This window comes from Halictus rubicundus, chromosome 10 (assembly GCF_050948215.1).
Source record: "Halictus rubicundus isolate RS-2024b chromosome 10, iyHalRubi1_principal, whole genome shotgun sequence".
Taxonomy (NCBI): Eukaryota; Metazoa; Arthropoda; class Insecta; order Hymenoptera; family Halictidae; genus Halictus; species Halictus rubicundus.
In genome coordinates, this window is record NC_135158.1 from 4602450 (window position 1) to 4618663 (window position 16214).

The following is a 16214-nucleotide window of genomic DNA, read 5'->3' on the forward strand; positions in this document are numbered from 1 at the left end:
TGTCAGTGCCTGCGGAACATACGCGGCATTATACGGAACAAACGGGCCTGCATTGTTGCGGAGGTGCGCCTCCGCTATCGGAAAGCCGATCGGCCGGTCCTGATAAGGCGGACAAGGCCTACAAGCCTCGCCGCGACGGCCGGAATTGTAATATTATCTGGCTGATTGCTAAATTAACCCGCCTCTGCCCGATAAGCCTTATCGCCGACGGACACGGGGTGGATTCGACGAAACGCCGATAAAACGCGAACACCGCGAGGATTTCACGGAACGGTCGACTTCTCCGCGGAGCGATAATTACAGGCAATCGATCTCGATGCATGGGGATCCGTGGATCCCTTCGGGATCGAGACGCGGTCGTCGAACGAAACGAGTCCTGTGTTTTGACGGGAGCCGAGGAAGCGTGATGCCGCGGGGCCTGGAACTCGCAGGCGCTCCTCGATTCAGCTCGTGGAAGGGAAACTTAATTACGGCCACGTCCTTTCTTAATTAAGAGAAAATGTTTGGCGTATCTCGTCGAGATTACCGTGTACGAGTCAGGCTTCCGTTTGCTCGCTGCCTGCGCGCCGTCTGCTCTCTCACGATCGAAAGCCCGATCCAAAACTAATTCTTCCATTCTTTCCACGCGAACGAGCGTGTCCGCCGGCTTCGTCCCCGTGTCTCCGTTCCTTTTCACCGGCTCGCCTCTGTCTATCGGCCGGTGGATGAGCACCCGAGCACACGCTTCGATCGTTGACTCCCCGCAAGGGAGCCGCAGATTATCGCAATTATCGTGTATCGACTGCCGCTCGGCTCGTGTGAGCGTAGGAGGCTACCATCCGGGACGATTTTCCGCGAGCCGAGCCGTGGGAAATGGAGCAGCTCGCGTTTCCAAAATGAGTTTCTGTATCCCCCGACATTCGATATTTCAAATTATTACCACTGGGCTGCGGATCTCTATGCACAATATTCTTTCTTGATTTTGATTAGCTAGAAATATTACATTGATATACTGTCATTCTTCTAACCCGTGCTTTAAATTGCATCCACTCATAAATCCGCAATCGTCACGCTTTTATCGAAAATAGAAAGATGGAACACTGCAGACGTAGGACGTAATTATATTTTGCACACTCGACCCCATACCATCGGATGATTGCGAAAGTTCGCAAAAATTCGCAAAATATTGTAAAAAATAGTGGTGATTATAGAATTAACTAATAAAATTGTTATTCGAGACTGCAATCACTTGTGTTTTATTTCCTTATCGGGCACGAGCTTTCCCAAGGATCTGATACAATGGAAATTATGGAAATTCTAAATGAATGTAATCTTGTCAATTTTATACAGCAATCAAAATTCGATCTGGGCCCAAGCTTCCCAGGACCGAGGGTAAATCCCTAGGAAAGGGTAGCAGTGTCAGCCTGGCTGTTTCTGTCGATAAAACCCCGGGCCGCTGGTCGCGTTGGACGGGTCCGGGTAGCACAGAGCCCGGGGCCGGTAAACATGGTGGCAGTGGTAGCATTATCGTCGCGGTCGGGTCTCGCTGGTCGGGTCCGGTGGTACACGCGAGTTGACATTGTTTGAAGAACTTGAAGCGAGCAAAGTCGTCGGGGCGGACGACGAGTCGAAGTGGCGAGAAAGGTTCGCGAGTAGGGAAGAACCTCTGTGGATGGTTCTGTTGAAGAGGTAGGAGGAGGATGAAGCGAAGAACGAAGAAGGAGTAGGAGGGTGCGAGGAGGAGGAGGATCAGCAGCAGCAACAGCAGAAGCAGCAGCAGCGGCAGCACCACCAGCAGCAGCAGCAGCAGCAGGAGCAGGAGCAGGAGCCGGGGCGAAACAAGCGGGACAGAGAGGCAAGTCGAAACACACGTATACAGGCGGAGAAGGCGCGCGCTGCCACGGCGAAGAAGAAGAAGAAGAAGAGGAAGAAGCCGAAGAAGACGAAAAAGACGAGGCGACAGAGAGAGAGAGAGGAACAGAGACAGGGTGAAAGGGTGAGGAAAAGGAGGGGTAGGGGGTGGTAGGGGGCAGTGTGGCGGGTTCGACGGCCGGCTGGTGGCCCAGTGACCGGGACCGGTTCCCTCCGCGGTTCCTCCTTCCGCCTTCCTTGCAAACGCACAACTGCATCATCTCGACTCGCCTCTGTCCCCCTCGCTGTGCCCCCTACCCGCGGGCCCGCGTTCTGCAGCCTTCCTTCAGTCTCTTCCTCTGCATGTTCGTTCACGCTCGTTCGTTCGCCGCAGCCGCTGTCTCTATCATCCACTTCTCTTCTCTGGTCTCTCTCCGCCGCTCTGACTCCGCTCCGCGTAACTTCGTCTTCCTCTTCCCTCCTGTGCTCGTCTTTATCAGCCCCCTCAGCGTGTTCTGGTTGTTGTTGTTCCTGACGTCAACGGCCTCTCCGTCGCCGTCGATCACGCGAAACCGTCAACCACGCGAACAACCACCGTTTCTTTACATTTTTTCCGCTCAGACGGATAAGACATTCTTGCTCCTCGGTCCTCTTCTTCTGGAGCCACTTCTGCCCGAGTAGCTGCGCCATTGTCATCGTCTTCGTTTTTCCCCTCTTATGCCTAGTTACATACAGTGCTCGACTAAATTTACATCAGCTCGGGAGCCAGTAGCTCAATTTCCGCGAACAGAGCAGATTTTTTGTCTCCTTCAAGACAAGCGAATGGTGGGGATGACTCATGTAAATTTCACCGAGCCGTCGTTCTTCGTCTTGGTCCTCTTCTTCCCGAGTGGTTGCACCATTGTTTCCCGTTTTCTACGTATACTTTCCTGCAGCGTTGCTCTTCTTCTTGGTCCGACTTCGTCATCAAGAGAGCAGCTCCGCGCCATTGTCGTCGCCATCTAAGTGCTCGCTTGCCTGCTGTCTCCTTCTCTCCGGCGTTTCATCTCGCTCGGCTACTCTCGACCCCGTCGTTCTCACCCTCTCCAGAGTCCCGGCAGCACGCTCCACGCAGACTGCGCCGAAGAGGTCACACAGCTCTCTTCCCTCTTTTCATTCTTCCACCGTTCCGTCCTTCCTCCTCCGTCGAGGCTCGTTCAGTGATCGAGCGGCCATAGCCGCGGCTGGACGCAACTATTTATCCCACGCATCGCGGGATCGCGGCACCAGGACAGGAAGACCTCCATCCGACTCCCCAGCTCTTTCCCTCTTCGATCCGAAGGAGGAGAACGCGTACAAACGGAGGGATCCGGAGGATTCGTGATGGGTACCCTCGAGAGTCAAGGGCTTGAAAGGAAAAGTAGTTCTATGGGACGAGGAGGGAAAATAGTATCGAGGGGAGCACGCGGAAGAGTAGAGGAAGAGGCGAAAAGAAAAAGGAAGAGAGAGAAAGGTAGCTCTCCGAGGGGGAAAGGAAGTGAAAGTACGAGGAGGAGGCCTGCGTTACTGGCGCATCCGAGATTTTGTGCCGTCGTTCCTCATCCTCGTCGCACGCCCCCTCCCCCTTCCCCTCCCTCTTCTTGTTCCGAGCGTGTACCCCATCCGCGTCCAGCGCCGATAATTTGTCGGTTCGTTCGTAACGAGCCGAGAAACCAGGAAGAGAGGCCGCAGGAAGCGAAGAGGATTCTCCCCTCTCGTCCCTGCTACTGTTGCCTCTCCTTCTCTTCCTCCTCCTCCTCCTCCTCCTCCTGCTTCGTCTTGCTCTCCTCGTCGTTCTGCTCGAAGGAAAGTGATTTTCTTCGAAGCACGCTGACCCCGAGAGACAACGTCCACCATTGAAATCCGGATTACGCAACCCTCTCGACCGTTTCGTCGTCTTCTTCTTCTTCTTCTTCTTCTTCTTCTTCTTACTTCTCTTCTTTCTTCTCTGTTCTTTCTGTTCGTGTTCCTCGTTGCACCGGCGTGACCCTGATGCTGATGGTCAGCCGCCGCCGCCGCCGAGAGAGAAAGAGAGAGAGAGAGAGAGATTGAGAGAGAGCTCTCCGAGCTCCGCAGCCTCCGCCGACTAAATTATCGTCTATTCATCGGTTTCAATCGGTTCCACGTTTATTACGTGGCCCGGCGAGACTGAATGCCTCGCTATTACGTAGGTGTTTCCTAAGAATGGCTTCCAGGGCGCACTCGCGCGGTTCGACTTGCTAATACCACCGGTTTCAGGTCAATGGAAACACTCGCCGCGGACGAGGCGAGCGGATTTTTCTACGCATTCTTTCCCAAGATCGCCGAGTTAGCCGATTTAAATAGAATTCCGAGGAGCCGGGGAGATTCTTCGCGCGAGCCGAGGCTCTGAACATTGCTCGAGCTGTGCGACGGATTGTTGCGGGACACCCGGTAGCGGGTGACTCATTTATTTCGGCAAGTGAGCTGGACGTTCTCGTTTAATTGAATTTTGTTCGGAGGATGGATATACATTTAGCAATTCTTGTCCCTTTCAGGGCTGTCGAGGCTGCAAATAAACTAAACTGGTAACACTCATTTTTGAGGAAGTAAAAGGATCATGAATTACTGAGATCTCAATCTCATACTCCTTCATTAATCACAACCTTCAGTCTTATACCTTAATTTCTCGATGACGGTATGTTCCGCACGTTGTTGTACGATTGACAAACAGCGTAAATAATTAATCAACTTGACACCGAAGTATAAATTAAGCGAAGACAAGAAAGATCAAACGATGATTATAGCCTGTGTGTCACTTCATTCTTCAAGTCTTGATTGATTAACAATGAGTCTTCGCTGAACAAGGCTTCAGACTACTTCTACGTTCCCGACTCGCTAGAACCCTAGACCGGGACTTGAACCTGGGACTTAAATTCTCCGATATTCCCAAAACCTGTTCAAGAGCGTCTACGACAGTCTAAGCAAAAACTCCTTCCATCCGCAAGAAGCAGTGGATCGTGTCCAAAATGATTCGAACACGAGTAGCGACAAGTTTCCAAGAGACCGCTGAGCAAAAGGAAGAGTCCTCGGTTGGACCATCGAGGATACTTTAAATAGCAGGCCCGGTTAGCAAAGTAGGTGAGGAACCGGCTACGAAAAGAGAGACACGCACACAGAGAGTGAGAGAGAGAGAGAGAGAGGTAGTGAGAAATGGATCTCGATCATGGCGAACTATTCGTGGTAACGGTACATCTCCTGGAACCGCAGGTCAAGCTACGGTTTCGGATTTATTCGGTGTTCTCCTGTGTCGAACGTTGCCGCGGGGACCGGGCCCCTCGTGCAGCGTCACGTGCTCTAGCTTCTGTGCCCCGAGGGGGGAGGGCCAGGCCGCTGGCGAATTAGCCTTCTTCTCAGGAAAGTCACGAGACCACGTCGAAAATTCCCGGGCCGAGCGGTACGTGACGCGAATCTCGTTTAGGGCCCGACGGGGCCCACGAACCACCGCCGGACCCCTATCGTGCCAATAATTGCTGCGTCGGGCCCCGGCTAGAGGAACACCACGTCATCGCTGGTCTGCGAACCTTTATGCAGAATAAAAATTGTTCGCAACATGTAAGGCCCAAATTTAAATTCGTGTCACTTTTTAACGAATTGGTATGGTACTGTTTCCTCGGACTAAAAGATGTGCCGCGCTGGAATCTTCCTAAAAACTCAATTAAAATTCACTGTAACACTTTTAGTAGTAATAAATAGTAGCAGGGATATGAATAATTTCGCTTAGCCAGAGTTGTGATTATGTTAAGCACAGGGCACAGTGTGCCAGAAAATGGTGGCCAGCGGAATTAGCAGTCGGGGCCACAGCCCAGGGAATAATTCATGCGCGTTGGGCTCGATCTATGGGTGCCTGGATCGAAAAAAAAAACCCGAGAAAAGTCACTCGGTCGCTGAGGAATCTTTGTGGTGGCTCGGTTCCTCAAGTGGATCGCTCCACAGGCTCGAAATCATATGCGGTGGCCATTTATTTGGTCATCGCGAGAGGAGTTTTATGTTCAGATTATTCTCGATTGGGCCCAACAGGTTTATTCCGGTTGACTTTATTATTTCTCTTTTTTTTCTCTTCTTCTTCTTCTTCCTCCTCTTCTTGTACAGCTTCACGACGAACCGAGGAATTCATAGAGGCTCCTCAGAAGCGAATATTGAATGTTTTAATCAAGGTTGCCGGCGTCCCGAGAGCACAGGGATTATGCAAGAGTCCTGACCAGGCTAAGGTTGAAGACATTGCTCAAGTGATACTCGTAGCTGATTTTATAATTAAACTTACGTTAACGAGCCTGTAACCCAGATCCGACGGAAATAAAAGATTCGATGATGCGGTGCTGAAGAGCGTGAGCTCTCTCGGTTCGACGCGTTAGCTAACTTTTATGACCCGGTCGGAAGACCAGTTCGACCCGATAGATGCCCTCGGAGAATGCTTAATTCTTCCGTGAGACGCATTCCGATGGATTTAATTGAAAATTCTTCGGCTCTTTATTCATCCATTAAACATCCGCCGCGGAAGACGATTCGATCGGACTTGAAAGTGACCGGAATTTCTCAGCCGCGCCGAGAAATGAAGCAACCGGCAAACAGCAGAGAAAAATGATGGAAAAGTCATCAAATTAAAGGAGACTCGCCAGGTTATCCCAAGAAGTATAATCTGTCAGAAACGAAGGAACATTGTAGCAAGCCAGAGTGGCATAGTTTGTAGCAGAGAAGTCCAAAGTCAGAGGGCGTGGTTTGAATCAAGGTCTCGGACCTTGAGAAGATCGATTGGGCAATCATTAATCCGGTCCACGAGGCGTCGATTACTTTCGAGTGTCCGATATAGGGTAATTGCTCCTGTAGTCAGCAGTTTAAGCGCAGTGGTCGGCCATCTTAAGCGTCGTTATATAATGTGGAGACACGATAGGCTTATACAAACGTGTGATAATTTGTTAGTAGATATTTATTTTTAACCTTGGACGGATTTTAAATTCTTTATTTCCCAATTATTGAGATTATGAGATCCAGACGAACTTTGTACAAATAGTTTTCTAATTTTGGAAAGGCAATCCAAACGCGTCACTTTGAGTGCTCGGTAGTTCTAGCGTTAAGCAATTTGTTTTGAGGAAGTCAGAGTGCTGGGTAGGGGCTGAAATAAGGCACGTTTACCCTAATTCAGGGCCCCTGGCTGGCTTCTCACCTGGCTGGTATCTCGCCGACCGGTGTGCACGCGCGTGTGCACGCGAGCGCGAGAAGCCTCGTATCCGTGTGTTTTCCGTCTGCTCTTATCGCGGATCTCTCCCACTCGGCTTTCCCCGGGAGCCGCCGGATTCCATTCTCATAAATATTTGAAATTCGCAGTGCGCTTATTAATCGCGCGATTAATTAATCCCCGCGTAGGGTCCGCTTGGTACAGATAATAACCGGGTGAGGTAATTCCGCGATATTTAACTCGGGATCCGCCATTAGGCAACCCAAAGGGAATAAATCCCTACCTACATTACACGGATATATACGTCCATAGGTATATTTCATTCTCTCTCTCTCTCGCTCTCTCGCTATCTCTCTCTCTCTCTCTCTCTCTCTCTCTCGCTCTCTGTCGTTCTCTTTGTATCTTTTTCCTCGTCTGGTAACCTGGACGCGAGCGCTAACGAGAAATAAAATCTAATCGCTCGAAAAGCTGAATCTCCGCCGGCGTCGCTGCGTGTACAAGCGGCTCAGATGACTTGCTACCCGCCGCGGAGTTAGAGCTACGTGCTATTGACCTTTACGCTCAATGATTCGCCATAGGCTCGCGTCAGTTCTGAAGTAATTGGCCGAATAAATTTATTGCGAGTGCCGCGCGAGCTACGCCCGGCGTATCACGCGAGATCGACGCCTTCCCCACCTCCCTAAACGCCACTTTTCGCACTCTCTATACTGGCATCGTTCGGATAACAGAGAACCTCTATCTGCTCCTTCCACTAAAACTTTTTACTTTCGATAATATCTGACGATTGCAAACTGAAGGACCTTTACAGTTTGTATAATTTTGAGATTGGTAGCATGTGTTGTTTGACCAGGGAGTATACAAAATTGCGACTGCAATTTGAGGACTATTCAGTTTGTTTCCTCTGTGCCTGTAGTGGGCGTGGTTTCATTGCACTTCATGTTTGCGCGGCAATCTGTTTCCGTGTCTACTCTAGAATGACAACTTTGGGAAAATAACATCAGAAAACAACGAAAGAAGGCTCCTATAGATTTCGAATAATAAGAGCTATGAATTTTTCAATTTGAAACATAATTTCAAATCCTAAATGCTCCAGAAAGTTCGGAAATGTGACACAGATTTTATGAATTATTTTCTTGTTGCTCCTTGTTACATTTTCGCACTAGAAATATTTTACTATTTTAGGTGGGATCGTGCACTTACGGCTGATCCTGTTCGCATAAGCGGAGTGCAGTGCTAATGCCCGTGACTAATAGACCATCGATCGTCGACTAATCGCCCGGATCGATTATTGGGTCCCGCGCGAGGCCGTTTGACCCTCCTCGATCGGATCCACGTGAGAACGCGAGGACTCCGGGGCCCCTGCGATCGATCATAAGAGGTCACCTGCTCGATCGACCACGAAATTCTTGTCGATCCCCGGATCGAATCTACCGGACGTTGCCTAAGATCGAGTAGATAACACGTCTATCCAATATTCATTGCAACTGACTCGTTTGAGTTTCTTTTTTTTTCGACGTAGGAGGTTCAACGTCTTTGACACGGACAGGTGACACGGAAACAAATATTACCTAATTATGCTAATGCCGTGATTGGAATTTGAGTCGGAGCAATTCGAGGATCTAGGAATCATCGGCAGCTCGCGACGATCATTGAATCTTTCATGAATGCGGACGGGAGCTGTGATTTCTATGAATAGCGCTGGGACTGATTAAAAGTGACTGCAGCCTGAACTGGTAGCATGATGGATCAACTACCAGGGATTATATCTTGGACGACTGTGACGTCGAGTTGTCAGACATCGAATGATTTCAGAGCATCAAGGAAATTACAATGCTTCAGTGAGCAAAACTATTAAAACACAGAATCCGATTACTACGAAGAGTTAAAATATTTCTGTCTGTTGGCGATGATTACGTAAGACCCTTTCCCTCCCACGATTATGTTAATTCTTACGATAACCACAGAGGAAATGTTGTTCACGCTTTTCGAATTTGCATAACGTGCAAAATTAGGTAAATTGATTTTCTACTGTTTTGAAATTCACGCTTCTCAGGTTTCGCGGGTAGTAATTAGGCCGCGGTTCTTTACGAACGTGAGAAATTCAATGGGATAGAGAAACTGGAATCGAAAAGCAGATTTTTCGAATTTGTCAACGATAATGGTAAACTTTCTCAAGCATTTGAAGTATCACGTCCGTAATCATCTCGGCGAGCAGAATCGGTCTCGGTCATAGCGTTCCGCAGCCTCTTCCACGGGCGGAAGCAGATGCAGACCGCGAGCGGCTCGTCGATTTATCTATTCGCGCACGGTGTCCGCGGTTAGGCGTTGATTATCGACTTTCCTCGAATTCCGCTTGGCGATCCAAGTCGGGTAGATTCTATCTGCCGTGTGTGTCTCGTGTTCGGCGGGTCCCGTCGATTCCTCGAGGAAGGACACGGGGGCCTTATATAAGAAGCATTCGCGGTCCCCGGGAGAAACGAGGAGGAGAAAAGGACACACGCGGCCCAGGGGGATAGGGCCGGTGAACGGGGAAGACAGACGGATAGAATGTAATCTATTAGTCTCGGTCTAAGACTGGCTGGCACAAAGAGGAGTCATACCGATCGTGGAACATCGCGGAACCGGTCCCGGCCTCCGAAGATTAACGAGAGGGAAGGGAGAGAAGGTCCTCGCGCGCTCCTACAACCGGAAACGACGATGCTCTCCAGCCTCCCTCGGCGAAAATCGTTCGGGCCAGTCGCCAGCCAAAAAAGCAAAAATCTCGAGGATTATTCGGTTGGCCCGGTGAACTTGGCCGGGGCGAGATTCCGGTCTCCGGTGACCCTGCGCGTCGCCTCCGAAAGGGGTCTGGGTTAAAAGTAGCCGAAGACAAAGGAGGATCCTCCGAGAACCAGCGAAACGAGAGGATCCCGAAAGGATCCACGCGAAGAGTTCTCGCTTCGAGCACCCAGTATACACACCGCGAGACGAGGAACCGGGGAACACGCTCTTTATCTCTGTCCCTCGCCCCCTCTCCTCTTTCCCTCCTCCACAGGTTCTATCCGAGTCGGTCCCTCTTTCGTTCGCCTGTCTCTGTCGGCTTCCCTCTCTAGCCTCTTCCTGTTCCATCGTTCGTCTATGGTCTCTGTCTGCCGTTCAGTCCCTCCGCTCTACCCTCTCCCGGATCGTCCCGGGGGCCCTCTCTTTCTCGCTTCGCCTCTGTGCAAAGTAAAGAGGAGAGCTCTCTGCCTTGGGTCGTTGGCCGTAACTCGCCGTGACCCAGTGCGAGCGCTAGGACATTGACTCTGCATCGCCATCGCCATCCGCGATACCAACTTCCCTCCGTCCCTGGCCCCCCGGGCCCCTCAACCTCCTCCTCCTCCTCCTACTCCCCCCACACCCCCTAGTCACCCCCCTCCTCTGGGCCCCCACACCGACGGGGCCTCCACCTCCTCCCTCCCTCGCACGCTCAACCTCCCCCGCTCCCGTATCGCCTACCGATTCCTCTATACCTCGTTCGGTTTGCACCGACGACTTGTACGCCTCCATCTTTCTTTAACTTCGTCTTCGTCTTCATCTTCGTCTTCGTCTTCGTCTTCGTCTTCCTCTTCGTCGTCGTCTGCGTCTTCGTCGTCTTCGTCGTCATCGCGTTAGTTGCCTTAAACCTCTTCGTCGTCTTCGTCGTCATAGCGTTAGTTGTCTTAAACCTCTTCGTCTCCCTCTTCGACGTCTGTCTCCGTCCTCTTCCCGAGACACTTCTACCGCGACCGTCGCTGACGATGATGACGATGGATCGTACGGCTTTCGCCAGCTTCCTTGTTCGCTGGCAATTTGGCAGATTTTCGGTGAAGAATGAAGACTCCCGGTGAGTGAGGATGTTGGCAAAATGATCTTCAGACGGTTTAAACTCTGCTCTCGTCTTCACGGTTCGCTCTTCCCCGCCAGAGAGATTGCTCTCTGCTTTGGTGATTTGAACGATTTTGGTCGGAAGAAACAAAAACATGCAGGATCGGAGTAACTGAGGATGTTGACTTCCTGGTCCTGAGGTGGTTTAGGGTCTTCTTCGTCTTCGCAATTTCCTCTTCTTCCTCTCGCCAGTGAGATTGCTGTTTGCGTACTTGAGCAATTCGAACGATTTTGGGACGGATGAAATCAGGATGACTCGGGATGCTGATTGGTTCGTTCTAACACGTCTCTTCCTGTGTCTTCGTACTCCTGTTCTGCTCTTTTCGGTCAGCAAGCTTCCTTCTTGCACAATTAGTTCTGAACACACACGAGGACGTAACAGAAGGTAAATAGAATCGTCGTAACGATTGGTTTTGCCGCAATCTACGTAAACGCAATATAGTTTATCCCTGTGTACATACTATGACACAATAAAGTCAAACAATCGTTTGGTGAATCCAGAGGATTAATGGAAAATAATTGAAAGCGATTGCACGAATACTGGTTTGACAACAGTGCTCCGCGTTTCTTCTGCAAATACAATTTCTAATGAGAATGCTGGCAATCGAGCACTCGGAGTAACTAAAGATGTTAATTAGCTCGTTTCTAAACATGTGTTCCTCTGGTTTCGTCCTGTCATTTCGCCATTTTTCACAAACGCCATCGATTACCAAGAACCCGAAAAATGGCGGTTGGACCACCTGTAGATGTTAATCAGCTAATTGCAGCAGTTCAATCCCACGTCATTTCACTTTGCCATGTTTAGCCAACAAGCTTCCTTTTCTCGTTTCCTGTCAATGCGATCGCTTCCGATTATCGGAAGGTCAAAAACCAGGGCTGGCGGCAGGAATGTTACACGGGTGATTACAGAACAACCGTGTTTGGTGTCCGCGGCGGAAATGGGGCCCGAATATGGCAGCCCATGGAAACTGTTGCATAAATTGGGGTCTGTTTACGGAAGGAGCCGGGAGGAACGCTCGCGCGCGTTCTTCGCGGGAAGTGGCGCGTTGTGGTTTCTTGGTTTATGAACCGAGGCCGTGGTAACGATCGGTTTCTCCCTGAATACTTTATCCCGTCCCGGGATTAATCGACGCTCCAATCCTGCCGCCAGATGCACTGATTAGCCATCATTTTTTGCCGCGATCCGAGAAGCCTGATGAACATCTGTACAGTTGAGTGCCGTCCAGTCACGTCGCTAGCGCCTCCTATTTGCAGAAAATCATCTCTCACCAATTTTGCATCACACGGCTAAATAAAAATCGATAGGCAAGGGTTTGATTAGGTCGGAGCAGTAGAAAAATTTCGTGAACGCTTAAAAGTCGTTGTCCCGGGGAAAGAAAGTGTCGCAAGCGATGTGCCACTTCGTTTTCTCGAATCTTTGAGAAGATCTTTGAAAAGGTCCTCGGCTGACAAAGCGGTCGAAATTTTCTTAAGCTGTTCGTGTCTGAATAATCCAGAAGCGGAGAAGGATGGACAATGAGCGGGGAAGTGGGATGGAGACTTGACCCGCAGCAGGCAATACTCGAAGTCAGCTGACTTCCACCGCCTCTCAGCTGGTGAGTCCTCTTACGAGAATAAACCGTGAAGACACACCGGTGATCCAAAAAATGGGACAAAATTTACACCGGCGCATGAAAGAAGGAAACCCTGAAAGAACGTCTCGTTGAATACTTGCGCAATAATCATTGTATAATTAGAGTCGTCTCGGTTCTAAAAATAGAAGTCCGGCAGAACGAAATCGTGTGTACCAGGCGGAGCGTTCACGTTTAAACAGTTTTCATGGTTGAGGTCGAGCCGGCCACCTTGAAACGAGGTGGAGCGTTCAATGTCAGCCACCAGGTTCACCCACTCGACCCGGGCCACCAGAGACACGTGTCCCTGTCCACCGAATCGATTGTTCCTGCGAAAAAGTTCTAACGCCTCCCGATTGTTCTCACCGTGTGCCCCGGAGAATGGAAAATTTACCGCTCTGCCCGTCGGTTGCCATTGTTCACTGGACCGATCGCAGATAAAAAACGAGGAGATCTAACGCCTCGATGCGATCTGCCGCACACCGAGACAAAACTTTTCGAGAGATAAACGATCGCCACTGAAAAATTCACTCTTCGCTGACCGTGGCTCCTTTGGGGTCCATTTCTTCCTTTTATTGGCACGGGCGTACTTTTCAATTTTCAGCATACTTGAGGTCCACAATTTTATTGGTCCGAGTCAACGGATTATAAATTTCAATTCGATATTATAAAATTATGAAATTTTTAAGCATCCTAAAGATTGTGGCAATTTAAATCCACTTTTCTACTGATTTACTGGTCCAAGCATTGCCGAATTCAAAGGATCATAAATTTCAATTCGATACCACAAAATTATAAAAATTTTCCAACCCCAAAAAATTGTAAATATTTACTTTTTATTGCATTATCCAACCATTTAGAGCATCCAATATTTCCCCATAGAAACTGATCTAAATCTAAAAATTCCATATTGATCTCTCTAACTGAACTGGCAATTCCAACATGAATATAGATCCTTGCAACTATCTTGACGGTTCTGACACCAAATCCTGCTGAACCGTCAACAAGCAGTCTCCAGCCGGATCCTCGCGAGCCTAAGAAACGACAAATTCCGGCGTCCGTTTCGCTCTGTCGCAGCAACACCGTGAACAGACAGAAAAACCGGTGTCCCTGTTCATTGGATCGCGTCCAATCGTCGATTCATCGGTCAGACAATACATGGTAGCCGTATGATCGCGGTATCGGCCTGCTAGCGTCGTCCAGGAGGAGGCTTCGTCCGAAGGCTCGTCTTCGAAACCTGATTTTCTCCGTTTCACTTTCACGGATGCGCGGCGCGGCGCAGAGTCTAACTCGCAGCCCGCCGTTGAACTTCCTCGTCTTCCTGGAGGAAGGTCGTAGAGGGAAGCGAATAACAGAGGAGCCGGGAGGGCAGAAAAACCTGGAGGAAATAGCTAAGGCCGCTGGGCAACGAGAGGGGTAAAGCAGGACGAAGAGAAGACGAAGAAGATCGAGGAGAAACGGAGAAAATCCAAGGGGAACGGCGAAGAGGTTTCCAGCGGGCGTTTCGCGCGGAGCGTTGCGAAGTGAAGAGCGGAGGCTGCGAGACAATGAGAGGAGACTGGGACAGCAAGGACGAAGAAGGAGGCGAACTGTAAGCACGCATTTTGCACGAAACACTGTGAACCATTGCGAAGGAGAGTGCCAGTCAGCAGGCAAGGAGCGACGAAGAGGACGAAGAAGATCAAAGGGAAATGAAGAACGAGGCGACCCTAAGCTCGCATTTCGCGCAAATGGTTCCGAAGCGTGTAAGGCGTCTGGAAGCAACGAAACTCGAGGTTTCTTTGAGTCAATCGTACCAGGAAGACCGGCGTCCAATTAGGTAGCCGCCAACAGCGGAAGCCCGGCCAACTTCCCGATCGTAAAATATATCCATCCTGATAAGCGACAGAGGTCCTGGCTCGCTCGGGTGTCCTAATGAGATGCACGGGAAAGGACTCGGCTCGCTTTCGCGTCACGTTTCCTCGTGCACAACCACACTCCGGCCGCGTAGAACACCGAAACTATATGCCCACGGCTAGGTCACTCGAATTCGGGATTCACGCGGGCCACCTTTTTAACTAACATCTATTTTTTTTTTGTTCCCTTCGAGGGTGCAGGCACGAAGAGAGAGAGAGAGAGAATGTCGTTTGTTCTCTTCATCCCCGCCTCACGTGTTCCTTGGTTGATTGATGGAAGGAAGTGTGGCGATGTGCGTGACGCTTTTTCTCTCTTCTCTCCTCTTCTCGCTTCTTCTCTCCTCTTAGCTGTGATCGTGGTTCCTTGATTCTTTTTTTGTGTAAATACGGGCCTGTAAGAGGCGGAAGATGGTCGGGATAGCAGTTCCAGGGAATCCGCTTCCACTTTGACGGCTCGGCTTAATTGATTCTCGAGTATGATGTGAATACCCAAGCGTGGGACCCGTGGCCAGGATTTGGGTACTTTTGGTCCTGGCGTGGACCCTTGCATTTTGGGTTTGGGGACTTCAATGATCCTGTGAGGGTATTAATCTCTTGTGCGTGCTGCTTCGGCGAGGAAACGATCTTGAGTGTTCAATATTCGCTGGTTCATTCAATTCTTATCAGTTCAAAGAAAATGAAGTTCATTTTATTCGTTTGAATGGAACCAAGAATTTTTAAAAGACTGTACTTAATTATTAGACTGCGGAACTTTATAGAAAATAAAAATTTTCCAAGTCAATTGGCAATATAATCGTGTTTTTGAAATCGTCTGATATTTTCGCTGTTTTGTGTTTCACCTGCTGATTTTTGTCATAAATGCGTCAAATCCGCAGTCTATTATATTCAAATGACTATTGTATGCATCCTGAACAATCTACACAAGCTAAAACTGCGTAAAGATCAGTAGCCTCGTCACAATTCAACTGCACAATTCACACTTCTTTTTTAAATCGAAAACAAGCGCAACAAGGGTTGCAAGAAACATCCCCCAAGCCAGGGGATGAATCACATGCTCCAAATAATTAATGTCGATCAGAACATTCGGAAACTCACCGGCCAGACTGAGAACTCACCCTCATCCCTTAGCCACGTTGCAGTTCTTCGTGAAACTCTGTCGGTTCAATGATGCCGCGCACGTTCCCCCGGTTTTTTCTTATGGGAGGGGTAGGTCATCCCGTTATGCATTTTTTCAAGGAAAGAGGGGGGCGGGGAGGTAGCGGAGAGAAAGGCGAACAGGCTGCGCCAGGAGGGAAAAAACCCGGGGAAGCATAGGAACGTCGTATGAAAAAATGCTGGCCGCGGACAAAAAATCGGTGCATCCTGTGCCCTGACCTCTCGGAGTAGCATTCGGGTAACGCGGATACCGGTCCGATCGGCTGGCCAGTCCGAATACTCTCTCTCTCCTATACGTACATCCTATCCGATCTCGTTCGCCGGACCCTTTTTTATTTCCTCTTTTTGGATTCCCTCCGACCGCGCCACTCTCTCTTTTTCCACCGTGTGTCCCGTGGTCCCCTTTGTGCGCGCGCTCTCTCGCGTATTCGATTACGAGAATCTCGTGTTACGCGGCCGGCGCGTGCATCGAGACGCATCCGATAGGCGTCGGGACGCTCCTCGATACTTCGGACCCCGGAGGATAAACGCAACTGTACTAAGGGTCGTCCGTCTGAACACCATGAGGGTCATCCAGGACCGACGTTATGGAATTACTGAAAAATGATTATCATAAAAATAATGCCA